Raw genomic sequence first — 16,614 nt, 5'->3', positions numbered from 1 at the left:
CCTATGTAATTTATTCCTTATGGATTTAAAAAAAATAAAGACAGATTTGCTGGTATCAAATTGCTAATATTTTTTGAAAAAGTATTACCTGTAGCTGTGTGGTCGCTACACATGTGTGTGGGTTCATGCAGATCTGTGGAATGAAGACACAGAAGCATCTTAAGAATGAATTTAGCCTATGATGGCTGCAGGGGGGTCCAGCCTCGAAGGACTGAAGCACTCTTCCCTTCACCTAGGGCATATTTATTTACTCTTTTTTACAGTTTAGATAGTACCTTCAAAGCAAACCAAAAGGAGCTCCCAGAGACCCAATGCCAGGTGCAAATTACTTGATTTATCAGGTACCTTGGTTTTCTGGGTTTCCTGGACCAAGTTTTGCATAGGCCTTTGATGCTTGGGGGACTCTCTGATCCTTGACTCTCAGACAAGATTCACATAGGGCAATAAGAGAAACAAAAGGTGTGGCTAAACAAAGGAAGGGTTGGGGCTAGATGGTGCTCTCTGGAGCCAGGCCAGGAGCTCAGCAGGAATGCCACTACAATTACCTTTTTGCTTTTGAAGGATAATTTCACAAGGTGTAGAATTGTAAGATTGTTTTCTCTCTCCCTCCCCTTTTAAAATTTTTCACTCCACTATCATCTTGTTTGTTGAGGGTGTTAATTCCTCTCTCTGCTTTTCTATGGGTAAGGTGCATCTCCACCACCTTCTTCCAAGACCTATAAAAGAAAAAACTCTTTGTGTGTGTGTGTGTGTGTGTGTGTGTGTGTGTGTGTGTGTGTGTGTGTATGAGACAGGGTTTCTTTGTGTACCGCTGCCTGTCCTGGAACTTGCTTGGAGACCAGGCTGGCCTCATAGAGATCTGTCTGCCTCTGCTTTTGGAGTGCTGGGATTAAAGGTGTGCTCTCCCAGTGCCTGGCTGCCTCTTTGGCCTTTTAATATGCCTTGTAACTTTTTTGTTTTGTTTTGAGACAAGATCTTGCTATATAGCTTTGGGTGGCCTGGAACTCACTATATAGACCAGAATAGCTTGAGACCCATGTGTGGAACTAATGGTGTGCACCACACCCAGCTTATGTAATTTTTTGATGGGTGGATTATAATGTATTACATAATTTAACAGCACTAAGTAGGCCTTTAGTAACATACTGATAAGGTGGGGAGAGAAGTATTATATAGTTGTATAATTAAGTCTAAGTCTTTGGATGGTCTATGCTGCTAGGCTATAAATTATTGTACCTTAGTTTTGTTCCCTCAAATTATGTGGGCAGGAGATTTATAAGTAGCAGGAGCTAGGTATTCCTTTCTCAGTAGATGAAGTACCAGTATAATAGTTTCTTCAATGGACTGTCTTTGTTAAGAACAGAATGCTGGCCAGGCGGTGGTGTTCTCTGTCACCAGGCGGTGGTGGCACACACCTTTAATCCCAGCACTCTGGAGGCAGAGGCAGGCAGATCTCTGTGAGTTCGTGGCCAGCCTGGTCTCCAAAGTGAATTCCAGAAAAGGCGCAAAGCTACACAGAGAAACCCTGTCTGGAACCCCCCCCCCCAAAAAAAATGAACAGAATGCAGGGTTGGGGATTTAGCTCAGTGGTAGAGTGCTTGCCTAGAAAGCGTAAGGCCCTGGGTTCAATCCTCAGCTCCACAAAAAAAAAAAAAAAAAAAAAAAAAAAAAAAACAGAGTGCCCTGACTTTTGATAATGGCCCCTTTTCTTCTCCTTCTACTGGAATCAGATGAAGTTTTTCTTAAATATTCAGTGTGAGGATCTAGTAACTGTCCTGTGGATAAAATTTATAAATACTTAGGAGCTGGAGAGACAACTCAGTGGTTCAAAGTACTGGCTGCTCTTGCAGAGGACCTGGGTTTGGTTCTCAGCACCCACAGAGCAGCTCACAACATCTGTGACTTTAGTTCTAGGTCAAATGCCTTCTTCTGGCTTTCTCAGGTACCAAGAACACACACATGAATATTAAATTAAAGAAAATATCCTATAGTTTTTAACTCTTGCCATAGTCTGTACGTTGTTTGTTCATTTTAACTCTTTCGGGTGGGGGGGGAGGCCTCACCCAACTCCCAAATAAATCATACACAGAGGCTTATTCTTAATTAAGAATGCCCAGTCTTAGTTTGGCTTGTTCCTTGCCAGCTTTCCTTAAATTATCCCATCTGTCTTTTGCCTCTGGACTTTTCCTTTTCTATTCCTAAATACCTTTGTTTCTTTCTTACTCCATGGTTTGCTGTGTAGCTGGGTGGCTGGCTCCTTATGTCCTCTTTCTCTGGCTACCTTTTTTTTTCCTTCCTTGCTCCTGGCCATTTTGTTCTAGGTTTTTTAGACAGGCACAGTAACACAGCTTCACAGAGTTAAACAAATGCAACATAACAAAAGTAACACACCTTAAAATATTATTCCCCAACACTGTACTGAGCTTTGGACAAGTCATACATTGCTATTCAGGCCTTCCCCTACTCTTCCTTCTTCCTCCACTGGTTCCCATAGAGGCTTTTGTTTATGAAGTTCTAGTCTATCAATTCAGATTTTTTGCATTGCTTCTTTGTCTCCACTTTGGGAAGCAGTGTTTGTCCTATAACCTCAACTTCTCTGGCAATATGATATTGTTGTCTTATTTTTTAAAACAAAATAAGAATTCTACTCCTTTGTTATTGGTCATTTCAATATTCTCATAATTTTGAGCTTCCTAGTTTTACACCATTCAGATTTTTTCTATTTTTAACTTTGCAGCAAGCTACCCACCACTTGTACCCTAAACCTATTGTTTGTTTTAGACTTTGTCTCCATGGTTTCAATTTTCTTCTTTGTGCTCTGTAGACTACCTCCAATTATTCTAGTCCTATCTTCTTGAAGCTCAACCTCTGGTTCTGTGTTCCTTATATAGTGAGACTATCATTATATAGTCATCTGTGCATTTATGTAACCAGTTGAGTATGTTTGTCTTGATTACAAGGAAGTAAGTGCAGACAACATAAACATAGGAAATAAGATTCAAGAGCTGTGTGTCTAGAGGAGATCATGGAATAAGTGAACAGAAACCATTGTTGGGGTGGGGTTTTTTTTCTTTGACTCTTTTGGGGGGCCTACTACCCAGCTCCCAAATAAATTCACATACAGAGTCTTATTATTATTTATGAATGCCCGGCCTTAGCTTGACTTAGTTTCTAGCCAGCTTTCCTTATTCCAACTACCTTTTACCTTTGGGCGTTTCCTTTTCTCTAAAGTAAATCTTACTCTTACTCTGTGGCTTGCTGTGTAGCTGGGTGTCAGGCTCCTGGAGTCGTTCTCCTCCTCTGGTTGCTAGATCTTAGATCCCTCCTTCCAGTTTTCTCCTTCTTTATATATTCTCTGCCTGCCAGCTCCGCCTATCCTTTCTCTTGTCTTGCTATTGGCCAGTTCTTTATTAGACCACCAGGTGTTTTACACAGGCACAGTAACACAGCTTCACAGATTAAACAAATGCAATATCAACAAAAGTAACACACCTTAAAATAGTCTACTACAAGAAACTGAAAAGACTAAAGGTACATGACTGAGCTAGGGAACATTTTATTTCTTAGAGGACAAGGAGTAGGGAGATCACAAAGAGAAAAGAATGCTGAGAAACACTAGTGTTCTGGAGCCAACATTAAAAAGATCAAATATTTAAAGTGGACATATCAGTGACACGAAGTCTGAGAACTGCCATCTCCACATGACAGTATGGTGTCAGTGTTGATTTTGTTCACTGCTTTGATGCGATATTAGGGGCCAAGCCTGAAAGGGCAGTCAAGAGGAAAGAGAAAGAAAACAGCAATCATAAATGTATAAACATTACTGTAGTTGGAGAGCCTTTCTCTAGGTCCCACTAAGCCCCAGTAGTCCGGTAGCCCATTTATAAAATAAACACACAGACATTTATATTATTTAAACTGCTTGGCCATTAGCTTAGGCCTACCATTCTCTAGCTCTTACTCTTATATTTAGTCTATTTCTATTAATCTATACTTTGTCACGTGGCTTGTGGCTTACCCGTGTCTTTACATGTTGCTTGTCATGGCGGTGGCTGGCAGTGTCTGTCTCTCTGCTCCAGCCTTCACTTCCCAGAATTCTCTTCTCCTTGCCCCTCCTACTTTATTTATTTTAACCAATCAGAGCAACACATTTGACATACAGAACATCCCACCACAGAACATTACTGTAAAAAGTAGGAATGAAAGCAGGCTGTATAACTTGGATTAAAGCCCTTGCGTGGTATGAACAAGACCCTAAGTTAGTTCTCTAGCCCAAGGTGGGGAAAAAGTAGGAATGAAATGTAGTGTGTGTACATGGAAGTGATTCCATGTAGAGAGAAATCTTGGCCATTCATGAGAAAGGGAAATGGCTGCCACAGTGCCCTTGTGTGGCTAAGGAAATGAGATCTAGTACATAGCAGAAGATTGGTTCTAGCTAGGAACTCAGACAGTTAATATGTTCTTTTGAAGTACTAGAGATGGTTGGAATATAGTACAGACATTAGAATGTACGGCAACGATTGCTTATTGGAGGTATTTTCTGATTACTTTTGCTCCTTACCTGAAGTCAAAAGTGAGGTAATTAGCCAAGAGCCTGAAGACAGAGGATAGACTCTAAAAGTAGTATCTTAAACAAAATGTGAGAAAAAACACAAAAACTGTGGTCTAATTTTTATGCAGAACCAGGATCAATGCATCATAAGTATAATATGAAACTGGTCAGCCTCATTGTATGGCATTCTCTTGAAATTTCTTGAGACTGAAATACTGAAAGATTATCTATGAGGACATTGAAATCACTTGTCAAAAGTCATGATAAATTCAGGAATTCAGAAGTAAAATATTTACAGTGAAGGGTGTGTAAAAAGGTGTGTGTATATATTAGTTGGCTCCAGCAAGGAGTAGTTTCTGATGGCAAGATTTCAGTCAGACCTGGGTATTTTTATGTCAGAGGAGGAAGAATGCCTGGAAGGAGCTAGCAAGATATTTAGGTCCAGTGTCATAAAGGCTATTGAAAGAACTGCAGAGGAAGCTGTCACAGCTGATAGACATTGTTCAACCTGAAATATTAAGGGCATTGCAAACCTATGCTCATTTAATTTACTATCAAAAATCAAGTTGATACCTTCTTTGATAGTCGTGTAGTAAGGTGTTTTCAGAGTTAGCTAAGCAGAGACAGCAGATCTGTAAGTATCAAATAGTATGCTATATTTAAGGAAGTAAATATGCGGGCCTTCATGGTATGTGTTTCTAGATTATAAAATGCTAATTGAATTTGGTTAAGAGGGTAAACAAGAAGTCATGAGAGGGCTATAAGTTATATAAAGAGTTCATATATTAATATCTCATGGCATTTATTTCTTTTACCTAAGATCTGTGGACTGTGAATGTTTTCATGAGGTCTCTAAGTCTCCTAGTGTTGTATTGCCAGTTTTACACATATACCTTCTTCATTTTCCTGGAAAGAGAGTTTATGAAATTTTCCAAAGATTGTTTCTTAATCTAACAAGTGAGTGTTCTTTAAGGATTAAGTCACAAAGTTTAAGGCTTACATGCTTAAATTTCTTTCTAGAACAATATAGAATAGACTTAATAGGAATACAGACAAAAGTCTAGAAAAATTAGAACCACCATATCCTAAAAGTGAGCATTTACCACAGTAGAAAAAAGATTTTGGGGGCTTGGAGAGATGGTTTAAGAGCCATTGCTGTTTAATCCATGAGAACTGGAGTTCAGATCTCACCACCCATATTGAAAGACTCACAAATGCTTGTAATTCCAGTTCCAAAGGATCCAGTGCCCTCTTGTGGCCACTGGGGATGTATGTATGCACATACACACATTAAAGAAAAAAAATTGGTGGGGGTGATGTTTTGTTTTTTGTTTTTTGTTTTTGTTTTTTGTTTTGTTTTGTTTTGTGACAGGGTTTTTCTGTGTAGTTTTGGTACCTGTCCTGGATCTCACTCTAGACCAGGGTAGCCTCGAACTCACAGAGATCCGCCTGCCTCTGCCTCCTGAGTGCTGAATTAAAGGTGTATGCCATCACTGCCAGACAAGAAAAGTATTTTTAAAGCAAAGCTGCCACTTATTTTCAGCTTGCACTACCTTTTTGCCATATGTATATAATTATCTGATTAAAAATATCAAAGTTGGGGTGAGGTGGTGGCTCAGTGGATGAGACCACTGGCTGCTCTTCCAAAGACCTGGGCTCGATTCTTAGCAACCACAAGGTGGCTCACAACCATCTGTAGCTCCAGTTCCAGGGGATCCAGTGCCCTTAAAGGTAAAAAAATAAAAATAAAAAATAAAAATTACTAAAAGGAGGGCTACAGCTGGCAATTGGAAGACCAGTTAAGAGGCCATGGTCATTATCCAGGTATAAGAGGCTATTAGAAGTAGAGAAGTACATGAACACAGAAATTGTAAATTGCTAAATCAGCTGATGTGCAGTGCTTCAATATTTCCTGCTTGGGTGATTAATGGGTTAAAGATGGCGTTAACTGAGACAAGGAACCAGTGTTAGGAATAGATTTAGGACTCTTCTTTCAGAGTCCACATAGACACCTGATTTATGCCAGAAGTTACTTGTAAAACAATAAAACAAAAAGATGGTTTTCATTAGGTGGTATTGGTACAGCTGAATTTCCATATCAAGAAATGTTAAAACTCAGGGCTGGGAAGATGATTCAGTGGATAAAGCACTTGCAAGGCAAACACCTGGATACCCAGAACCCATATAAAAGCCTGGCAGGAGTGGCAGCCTGCCTGTAATCTCTGAACTCCTGGGGTTCCCTGCAGAATCTGGCTAGCTAGAATAGCTGGAAATGTTGAGTGCCAGATTCCCACCTTTTACAGAGTTCATACAAGGAAGAGGGAGGGGTAAGAAGCTTTTAGATAGAAAGATAGTGGAGAGGAGACAGAAACACAGGATAGCTTCGGGAAACCTGGATCAAAATCCACTGGCCCCCTCTGTCTCTTTTTATAACAATGCCTAGGGGCAAAAGACCTCCCTGTTGCTTGAATTTCTAATAAGTCTTTTAATATAAAATACTGGAACCAGATATTAGGGTAAATGCTGAAAGATCAGAGAGACAAAGGAACAAGCCACAGCCTCCCCTTACCTCTGGGACTCCTCAGCCTGAAAAGCCTTCCTCAGCCAAAAGGCTTCAGCTGAAAAGCCTTAGTTCCTGTCTCCTCACGTCTCATATACCTTTCTCTGCCCAGCCATATCACTTCCTTCATAGTGTTAGGATAAAAAGCATGTGTGCTTCCCAAACAAAGGCATAAGATCTCAAGTGCTGGGATTAAAAGTGTGTGTTACCACTGCCTGGCTCTGTTTCCTAGACTGAGTCAATCTCGTGTAGTTCAGGGTTGCTTTGAACTCACAGAGATTCATGGATCTCTGACTCCCGAGTGCTATTATTAAAGGTATGTGCCACCACTGCCTGGCCTCTGTGTTTAATCTTTTTGCTTGTTCTGTGCTCTGATCTTCGGGCAAATTTTATTAGGGTACACAATATATCACCACACCTCCCCCTTGCTAGATCAAAGCGTACTGCACAGCCAAGTGCAGACCCTTCCAAACACCTGGTAACCCTGCCCGTGATCCAATCATCCCTTTATGCAGCCTTGCTGGGTAAAGCAAGCTCACATTCTTGGACCCTGAGTAAGTTCTCTATAGGAAACCTCTGTGGGTCTCTACAGACATCCACATCTACTTTGGGCCTACATATATGATGAAGAGGCCAAGAGAGGAGGAACAGGTGGCCAGAATGACTAGATTATATAGGAATCAAAATCTGAAGGTAACCTTGGCTGGAGAGTAGAGGTAGGGTTAGAGATGCTGGGAGGAGCCACAGATACTGAGTAGTGAGACTTGTCCCAGGTTTCTTTGGGACCTGACAATAAGAAGATTGATAATTTTTGACCACTTGAAAGTTAAAATTTCTAGGTATTAAAAAAGGGCTACACAGAGAAACTCTGCCTCAAAAATGAAAACCAGAAAAAAAAAAAAAAACCTCCAAAGGCAGTGAAAAAGCAAGCCATGAAATATAAGAAAATTATGAAGTGTGACAGAGGGCTCTGAATCCAGAGCCCTTGTAAATAAATAAATAACATGATTGAAAAATTGCTAAAGTTATATATGAAAAGACACATTAATTTTATTAGTAATTGTGAAATTAAAAATAAAGTCACAAGATGGTTTTCTTCTGTGACCATGAATACTGGTTTGTGTGTGTGTGTGTGTGTGTGTGTGTGTGTGTGTGTGAGAGAGAGAGAGAGAGAGAGAGAGAGAGAGAGAGAGAAAGGAGGGAGGGAGGGAGAGAGAGAGAAGGAGGGGGAGAGAGAGAGGGAGACAGACAGACACAATGGTTCTGATGGTGGGAGCATAAATTGGTAGAACCATTTTGAAAAAAGGTTGGCTTTTTTTTTTTTTTACATAAAGTTGAAAAATGGACAAACTAGAACACAAAGGGCCATTTCTTAAATAATTCTATTTCCATGACATGTTCAGAACAGGCATTGGCATTCCTTAGGAACAGAAAGGAGCTTGGTGGTTGCCAGAAGTAGAGGGCATTAAAGAATGAATAGTCATAACAGGCGGAATTGTAAAAGAGTGAATTTTATTTTATTTTGTTTTGTTTTGTTTTTGGAGACAGGGTTTCTCTGTGTAGCTTTTGGAGCCTGTCCTGGAACTCACTCTGTAGTCTAGGCTGGCCTTGAATTCACAGAGATCCACCTGCCTCTGCCTCCAGAGTGCTGGGATTAAAGGCGTGTGCCACCACTGCCCAGCGAATTTTTTTTATTTTATTAAACTTTCTTTTTATTTATTCTTTGTGTCTTTCACATCGTGCATCTCGATCTCGTTTGTTCCCCATCCCTTTGTAACCGCCCTCTGCCCTTGCAACCTCCTCCACAAAATAAAATAAAAATAAAGTAAAATAAAATTTAAGAGAATAAAAGAAAAGGGAAAAATCTCATCATGGAAGCTGTAGTGTGACATAGTGAGTCACGCAGTAAACCCTTTTATCCATATATCTGTACATTCAAGTGTTCCTTGCCAAGAGTCGTAGGTCTGGTTAGGGGCCTCTGGTTTCTATTACACTATCGATGCTGTGCCCTCACTGGGACTCCTCTTGGATATCCTGTTGTTGCACATGAAGACTTTTGGGTCTTCATGTGCTTCAGAAGATCATGAATGTTGGGACAGATCAACTCATAACCCTGGTTCTGGGCCTGCATAGTTGCAGGGTTGGGCAGCCTGCTATCTCTCCCCCGCCTTCACCACCAGGGTGAGCTCTCCAGCATTGCCCTGGCTAGTTAACCCCTTGCTGTGATGAGCAAGGGGTGGGGCGAGTTCTCCTGCTTTCACACCCTCAGTATCCACTCTCCCACACCTAAACCTTCAGGGCCAGCTCTACTGTGTTGCCCAGGTGAGATATAGGGGACAGCTCTCCAGTTCTTGTGACCTCAGGGCCTGTTCTCCCACCTGCCACAGGCACTGAGCGGCAAGGTTAGGGGAGGGTATCTCTCCTCCCACTCACACCACCATATAGCAGATGAGGGGTGGTGCCAGATCTTCTATGCTCGTGTTCTTGGAGCAGTTCACCCCCACCCTACCCCTATCAATACGGTCAACCTTACTGCCCAGGCAAAGTGCAGGGTATGGGGGAGAGTCAGCTCCCTCATCTGTCGTAGCTGGTGTGAGGGAGACATAAGGAGCCACAGCTCTCTCATGCTCACAACTTTGGGGTTGGTTCACCTATACCTCCACCAACAGGGTTGGGTCTATTGTGTTACCTAGGTGAAGTGAAGGGGAAGCTCTCCCACTTGCTTCAGCTGTAGATGGGCAAGGGGGAGCCATTCCCACTCCCTACCCCCTGCCCATGCCACCATATGGCATATGAGGAGGGGTGGGGCCAGATCTCCAAATCTCCCATGCTCACATTCTCCAGGCCCCCTCACCTGTGGGTCCTGCCCCTCCCCCATCGACAGGGTCAGCTCTGCTGTGCTACCCTGATGAGGTGCAGGGTCCACTTTCCTGAGTGTTGTAGCTGATAAAAGGGGAGGGTCACCTGTCTCAGCAACTGGAGGTGGTAGGGGCAAGAGGGGAGGGCATCTATTCCTCACCCCTACCACCACGTTGCAGATGAGGGAGAAAGTACCCCTCTCATGCCCTCAGAGCTGGCTCACTGGTTCCTCTATCGACAGAATCAACTCTGCAGTGTCACTCAGTTGAGGCACAGGCCTGTTCTCCCTAGTACTGCAGGTGTTGAGGGGTATGGAAGCCCACGAAGGTTTCCTAGAGAGGTCTGAGCTTGTTTTACCCAGCAGAGCTGCATTATAGGATTGCTTGACCATGTGTGTGGTTACCAGGTGATTGGAAAGGTCTGCACTTGGCTGTGCTTGGGGGAGATCTTTTGCTTCACCCCTTGGCATTCCTATAAAAGGCCCTTTAGAAGATACAGGAGGGGCCAGCAGATGTTGATCCAGGCCTTCCTGAGGCTATCTTGTGTTTCTGTTTCTCTCCTTTCTATCTTTCTACCTAATATCTCTTATCCCTCTCTCCTCAAGAGTACCCTGGGGAAAAAGTGGGGGTGGATTCCCCCATAGAGTAGTGAGGGGAGGAGGGCATCTTTCCCTCACTCATGCCACCACTGAGAGACAGAGGGGCACGACCTGTTCTCCCCTTCTCACACCCTCAGGGCCAGCTTACCAATGCCCAGTGAATAGTGTCAGCTCTATTGTGGTGCCCAGGTAGGACTCTTTCTCCTGAGTGTTTCAGCCAGTGAGGGACAGGACAGTGCTGAAGCCAGTAAGAACTCTGTACAGCTCTATCCCCTGTTGCTGTTTGTTTAGCATATCCTTTAAAGTTAGATTGGATCTTTCTATGACTACTTGGCCTGTGGAATTGTGTGGTATACCTGTAACATGCTTTATATTGTAATAAGTAAAAAAAAAAATGTTTCATTTTATTTGAGATATATGCTGGGCATTGTCAGTCTTAACTTGTACAAGTATTCCCATGATGGCCATAACTTCTAAAAGGTGTGTAATTACAGAATCAGCCTTTTTAGAACTCATTGGAGTTGCCCATTGAAATTCTGAATAAGTGTCAGTGGTATGGTATACATATTTTAATCTTCCAAATTCTACAAAATGAAACACATCCATCTGCCAAATTTCATTTCTTTGTATACCTTTTGGATTGCTTCCTGTGGTTAATGGAGTTTGGTTATAGAAGGAACAAGTAGAACATTTTCTTACACTTTCCTTGACTTGTTGCCAAGTGATGAAGAAATCCTTCTTCAAACCCTTGCTATTTACATGGTGTTTCTTCTCAAATTCTGAGGCTTCTAGCATATTACCTATTAGTAATTAATCAGTCTCATCATTACCTTGTGCTAGAGGTCCTGGCAGACCTGTATGGGATGTTATGTGATATATATATATATATCACCCCTATTTCTGATGATTTCCTGTAATTGTGTGAGTAGTGAAGTTAATTCTGTATTATCAGGAATAAATTCAGCCATTTCAATATGTAAAACAACTCTGAGTCAGTAACTATATTGAGAGGTTCTGTGAGGTCCATCAGTACCATAAAAATGGCATACAGTTCTGCTTTTTGTTGTTGTATGGACTTTGAACCACTTTACTTAAGTCTCCTGATTTGTATCCTGCTTTCCCTGATTTATTTGCATGAGTATAGAATGTGGGGACTCCAGAAATTAGCTTTTGCTGTACAGTGTGAAGAAGGACCCATTCCAGTTCTCTTTATGAATTCTATTCTCGTGCTTTTGGGATAACAGTTGTTAATCTCTCCCAAAATGTTACTGCAGGTTCTTTGTCAGTATTCATTATCTTTCCATAATGAGGAAATTTCCTCTTTAGTTAAAGGTACTACAATTTCTACTGGGTCCATTCCTGTCAATGACGAAGTCTTAATACTCCTTTTTGAATCAATACTCCTTTTTGAATCAAACCAGACATCTTTTCCACATAAGTCTTTAACTTCTTACTTGGTTTATGTGGTAGAAATATCCATTCCACTATAATATCTTCCCTCTGCATCAAAATCCCTGTGGGGGAGTATCCAGAGGGGAGTATGACAGAATGCACTTAAGTTCTGGATTCACACGATCCACGTGTGCTTCTCATATTTTCTTTTCTACTAGAGCCAGTTCCTTCTCAGCTTTGACTGATAATTCTCTTGGACTATTGAAGTCCTTGTCCCCTTTTAGGTTATTAGCCAAATTTATTAGTCCATGTTTAAGTATTCCAAGGATAGCCTATAAGTTGGAAATGCTTCCTAACAGTTTTTGAAAATCATTAAGAGGCCGCATTCAATTAATAGAATCTCCTCTTTATATTTTTTCAGGAGCAATTTGTAGTCCCCAGCATGGCAAAACTGTCTTTACTTCTTCAAAAATGCTTTCTAATCCATATAACAATAAATTATAGATTTTGGAAATTCCACACAAATTATTTTCAATGGTTTTTGCACAAAATTTTGGCACAGGGTAGGGCTATTTCACATTCTCTGTGGGACGACCTTCCATTGATATCCCTTGACTGGCTAGGAATTACTATAATTAGGTACTATGAAGATGAATATTTCTCTGTCATTTTCTTGTAAAGGTATGGTAAAGAAACAGTCTTTGGCAGTTGGACCAGTACTTATCCCAGGTGCATGAACTGGCTTTTTGGAGCACATTCCCTGTGGTGGGATACCTTGCTCAGCCTTGATACAATGGGGAGGGGCTAGGCTCTCCTTCAACTTGGTAAGCCAGACTTTATTGACTACCATGGGAGGCCTTACCCACTCTGAGGAGTGGATGGGGGTAGAGTGGGAGGGAGGTGAGGAGGCAGGAGAAGGAGAGGGAGGGGGAACTGGGGTTGGTATATAAAATGGAAAAAAAATTAATAAATTTTAAAAAACCCAAGACACCAAGAAAAACATAAGCATCTTTGAATTGAGAGAGAGAGAGAGAGAGAGAGAGAGAGAAAGAGAGAGGAAGGAAGGAAGGAAGAAAGAAAAGAAAGAAAGAAAGAAAGAAAGAAAGAAAGAAAGGAAGGAAGGAAGAGTCTTTTAAGTCAATAACTATAATAGGCCATTCTTTGGGTAACAGAGAAGGCAAGGGCATCCCAATCTGTAGGGAGCCCCTAGGCTGGATTACTTTATTAATAGCTTTCAGATCTGTCAGCATTCTCCAATTACTGGACTTTTTTCTAATAACAAATACAGGAGAATTCCAAGCGCTGTTGGATTCCTCAATGTGTTGAGCATTTAACTGCTCTTGAACCAACTGTTCTAAAGTTTGTAGCTTTTTTGTCAAAGGCCATTGTCCAACCCAGACAGGTTTATCAGTTAGCCATTTTAAAGGTAGGGCTGTTGGTACTTCTGAGAGTTCAACAGCAATTGTGCTCTATTTGTGTGCAGCCTGAATGGTTCGTGGTTGTTTTTTATAGTATATTGTAATATTATTCCTAGAAACATGCTTTGGTCTGTATCCCCTTTCTGAGATTGTAGGAATTTTAATCTGAGTATTCTACTGCTGTAACAGATCCTGGACCTAAAGGTTCACTGCTACATTTGTCACATATGCCTTCAGCCTTCCTTTCTGTCCTTCTGGCCCTATGCATTTAACCCATCTAGAACTTTGTTTTACCTGAGATAGGGTTCCAATTCCTAGAAATTGAACATCTACCTCTTGAAGAGGCCATATGTGACACCGCTTCCTCAATGGTTTTTAAATCGCTCATAGGAATAGGTTGCAAGATATATTCTCCATTTGGCTCAGGATGCCTATCATCTGCTGGCTCTCACTGATGATGACAGGATAAGCCATTGAGCTATCTGGCAATGTTATGACTTGTATGTCTTTGCCCTTCTGCCTATTTATTAGTTTCTTTGTCATCTTTACTGAGAGTTTCTTCCAGAGCTTGTACCCAAGCACCTAGGGTCAGTTGCAGCAAGTGAACCTCATCTGTTGTAAGGGATTCCAGAGATATGATGGAATCATGCAGCCATTTATGTTCTTCTGAAACACATGATTCCATGGGCCTTAGTTTGTCAGTTAACAATAATCTTTCTTCCTTATAAAGTATCTGAATAGCAACAACATTGCTTTGGGGAATTATTGTTTTTCCCATTAAGTATTCATATTTATTATCAAGAGAATCAAATCTGGTTGTACATTTATTATTAATGGACTGAAGTTTTGGGGGTGATTTTTCGAGACAGAGTTTCTCTGTAGTTTTGGTGCCAGTCCTGTATCTCACTCTGTAGACCAGGCTGGCCTTGAACTCACATAGATCCGCCTGGCTTTGCCTCCTGAGTGCTGGGGTTAAAGCCATGCACCACCACCGCCCGGCATTTGGACTGAAGTTCTTATAGTAAGATAGCAGATTCCAAACAAAGGATTTTTTTAAGTCTGTATTACTACCTTATAAAGCCTGGTTAGCAGATTCCAGAGAAAGAATCTTTTTATTTAAGTCTTCATTGATACCTTGTAAAGCCTGTGTCAGTCTCAGTAATGATTCATCTTTGTTATTATTATTATTAAACCAGTTATTCAATGCTTTGTGAGTTATTGTACTAAATGCTATAAATATGAATAAGACGAAAGTCATATATGTCCTGTAAAATTTCCTTCATCATACAAGCAAAAGTTTTTAAAATCTTGGGATGTAATATTTTCTGCCATGTTTTGAGAAATATTCAAAATTTGTAAAGAAGATTTTATCAGGTTTTTTTTTTTATTTAGTTTTAAGGTGTAAAATTATCAAATACTTTTACCTTGGATGAAATCCTTGATTGCTGGTGTTTCGGTTCTTGTGATGGTTCTTTGGATGTAGAAGTGCTGTTCACCCAGCAGGTGTTGCAAGTGTAGCATTGGAGCAGTTCCTGCGGGTGACTTTGACCTGTTTGGGCTTAAAGAAGCTAGCAAGCAAATCCTAGTGGCATGTGCCACAACAGGCTTCATGCCTGTGGGATGGGAGAAAGCAGTGTTGGGCTAGACTCAGCTGCTCACTCAGGGAATGGATGGCCACAGCTCGTATGTATGACCCAGGGAAGATCATGTAGCCCCAGCAGGCCAGTGGGCCTAGAGTGGCACAGGCCAGCGGGCCAGGGGCTGTACATTCTGGTGGCCCCAGGATGGCGTGGGTGGGCAGCCTGGGGGCAGCACACCTCTTCCCACACTATCACTAGGTGTACTCAGTGGCTATGGGGAACCTGGCAGGGGAGAGGGGGGCTGTAAGCTGTAGCTCAAATAGGGAACTGATGCCCAGGGCTGGGAAGGAATGAAAGAGGGAATGAGTAGTACCTGCACGATTGTGGGCCAAACAGGTAAGCTCTGGGTCCCCAGGAGGGGTGGGAATTTTAAAAGAGACAGGGAAATGTGGAAAGCATGTCACAGCAGCTGTGAAGGCCACCCAGGCATTTGGAGTTCACCCTATGTGGGTGCCAGATAGTGTGATTAAATCACTACCAGTCCACAAAAATATCTTAAATATGAATTTATTGGGGGATTAACTCATGATACAGGAAACTCACAATACAAAAAAATAGGGATTGAAGCATGGTCCAGTGCTGCTCTCTGGAGATCTCTGCCCTGATCTGCACCAGCATCCAAGACCACAAGGTAATGAAGAGAGCGAGCACGTACATCATCCCAGGTCTTAAAGGTCCTACACCCTGGGGGGCAAGAGGGGGCAGCTACCTAGCAGTTACCTGCTGCCTCACTGTACTTCCGGGTAAGGAACAGACAACCACTCCTACATTAGAATCTTTTTATGCCTTGGGATCCTCTGACATCATACATGATTTATTTAAAATTTGCATGTCTTACCTGACTAGGTAGCAGCCCATAGTCATAACTACTTGGAAGTTTGATGCAGGAGGATCATTGAAGCTCAAGAGTTTTAGGCCACTTTAGGCAGCTTAGTAAGATGGTTTCAAAAATCAAAATGTCAGGTTGTAAGTGAAACCCAGGCTGAGGCAAAAGGACTGAGAATTCAAAGACAACCTGGGCTTCTGTCTCAAAATGCCAGTAACTAGCATAAATGAAAGCACATCATTTCGTTCAGAAGTTCTGAGTTTTTTAGTTACAAAGTTAACAGGGATATGTGAAAACTAATTAAGAAGGTTGATCATGCTTTTCAGACCTCAGAGTTTAGATTTCCAAGACATTTTATGGCATGCTTCTATCCTGAATTCCTGCCAGAGAACTTCTGTTTACCCTTAAAGTATGCACATTTCTGTTTAGCCCCTTGGATGCAGTGTTTGAAGATACATGTGCAAGTAACATTTAGATTAGGCATCCTGTTGACTTTAGGAAAATCTTTAAGCCTGTGAAATATTGTAAATTGACCTCTTCTTGGAAAGGGTAGGCAGCATATAAATTGCTGTTACATCTAGAATGGATGTTGGGGAGATACGTGTTGTCACAGGCACCTTGAGAGCAAGAGAGAAAAATCTCTGGCCTGTCAAGTACTGGGGGATATCTTTCTGTATGCTGTGAATATGTGTTGCTGTGATTGGTTAATAAAGCTGCATTGGCCTATGGCAAGGCAGCTTAGGGGCAGGCAGGAAATCCAGGCAGATAT

The 16,614-nt window shown here is 41.6% G+C and overlaps 1 protein-coding gene across 11 annotated transcripts in view; it reads left to right on the top strand.

Moving 5' to 3' along the window:
- Mast2 (microtubule associated serine/threonine kinase 2) overlaps nucleotides 1–16,614 on the top strand; it is a 170,523-nt gene that overhangs the window by 121,875 nt on the left and 32,034 nt on the right. The window lies entirely within an intron of this gene.

Source organism: Onychomys torridus, chromosome 2, assembly GCF_903995425.1.
Source record: "Onychomys torridus chromosome 2, mOncTor1.1, whole genome shotgun sequence".
NCBI classification, from domain to species: Eukaryota; Metazoa; Chordata; class Mammalia; order Rodentia; family Cricetidae; genus Onychomys; species Onychomys torridus.
Note: the sequence above shows the minus strand (reverse complement) of the source record. Positions and strands in the feature narration are given on the sequence as shown.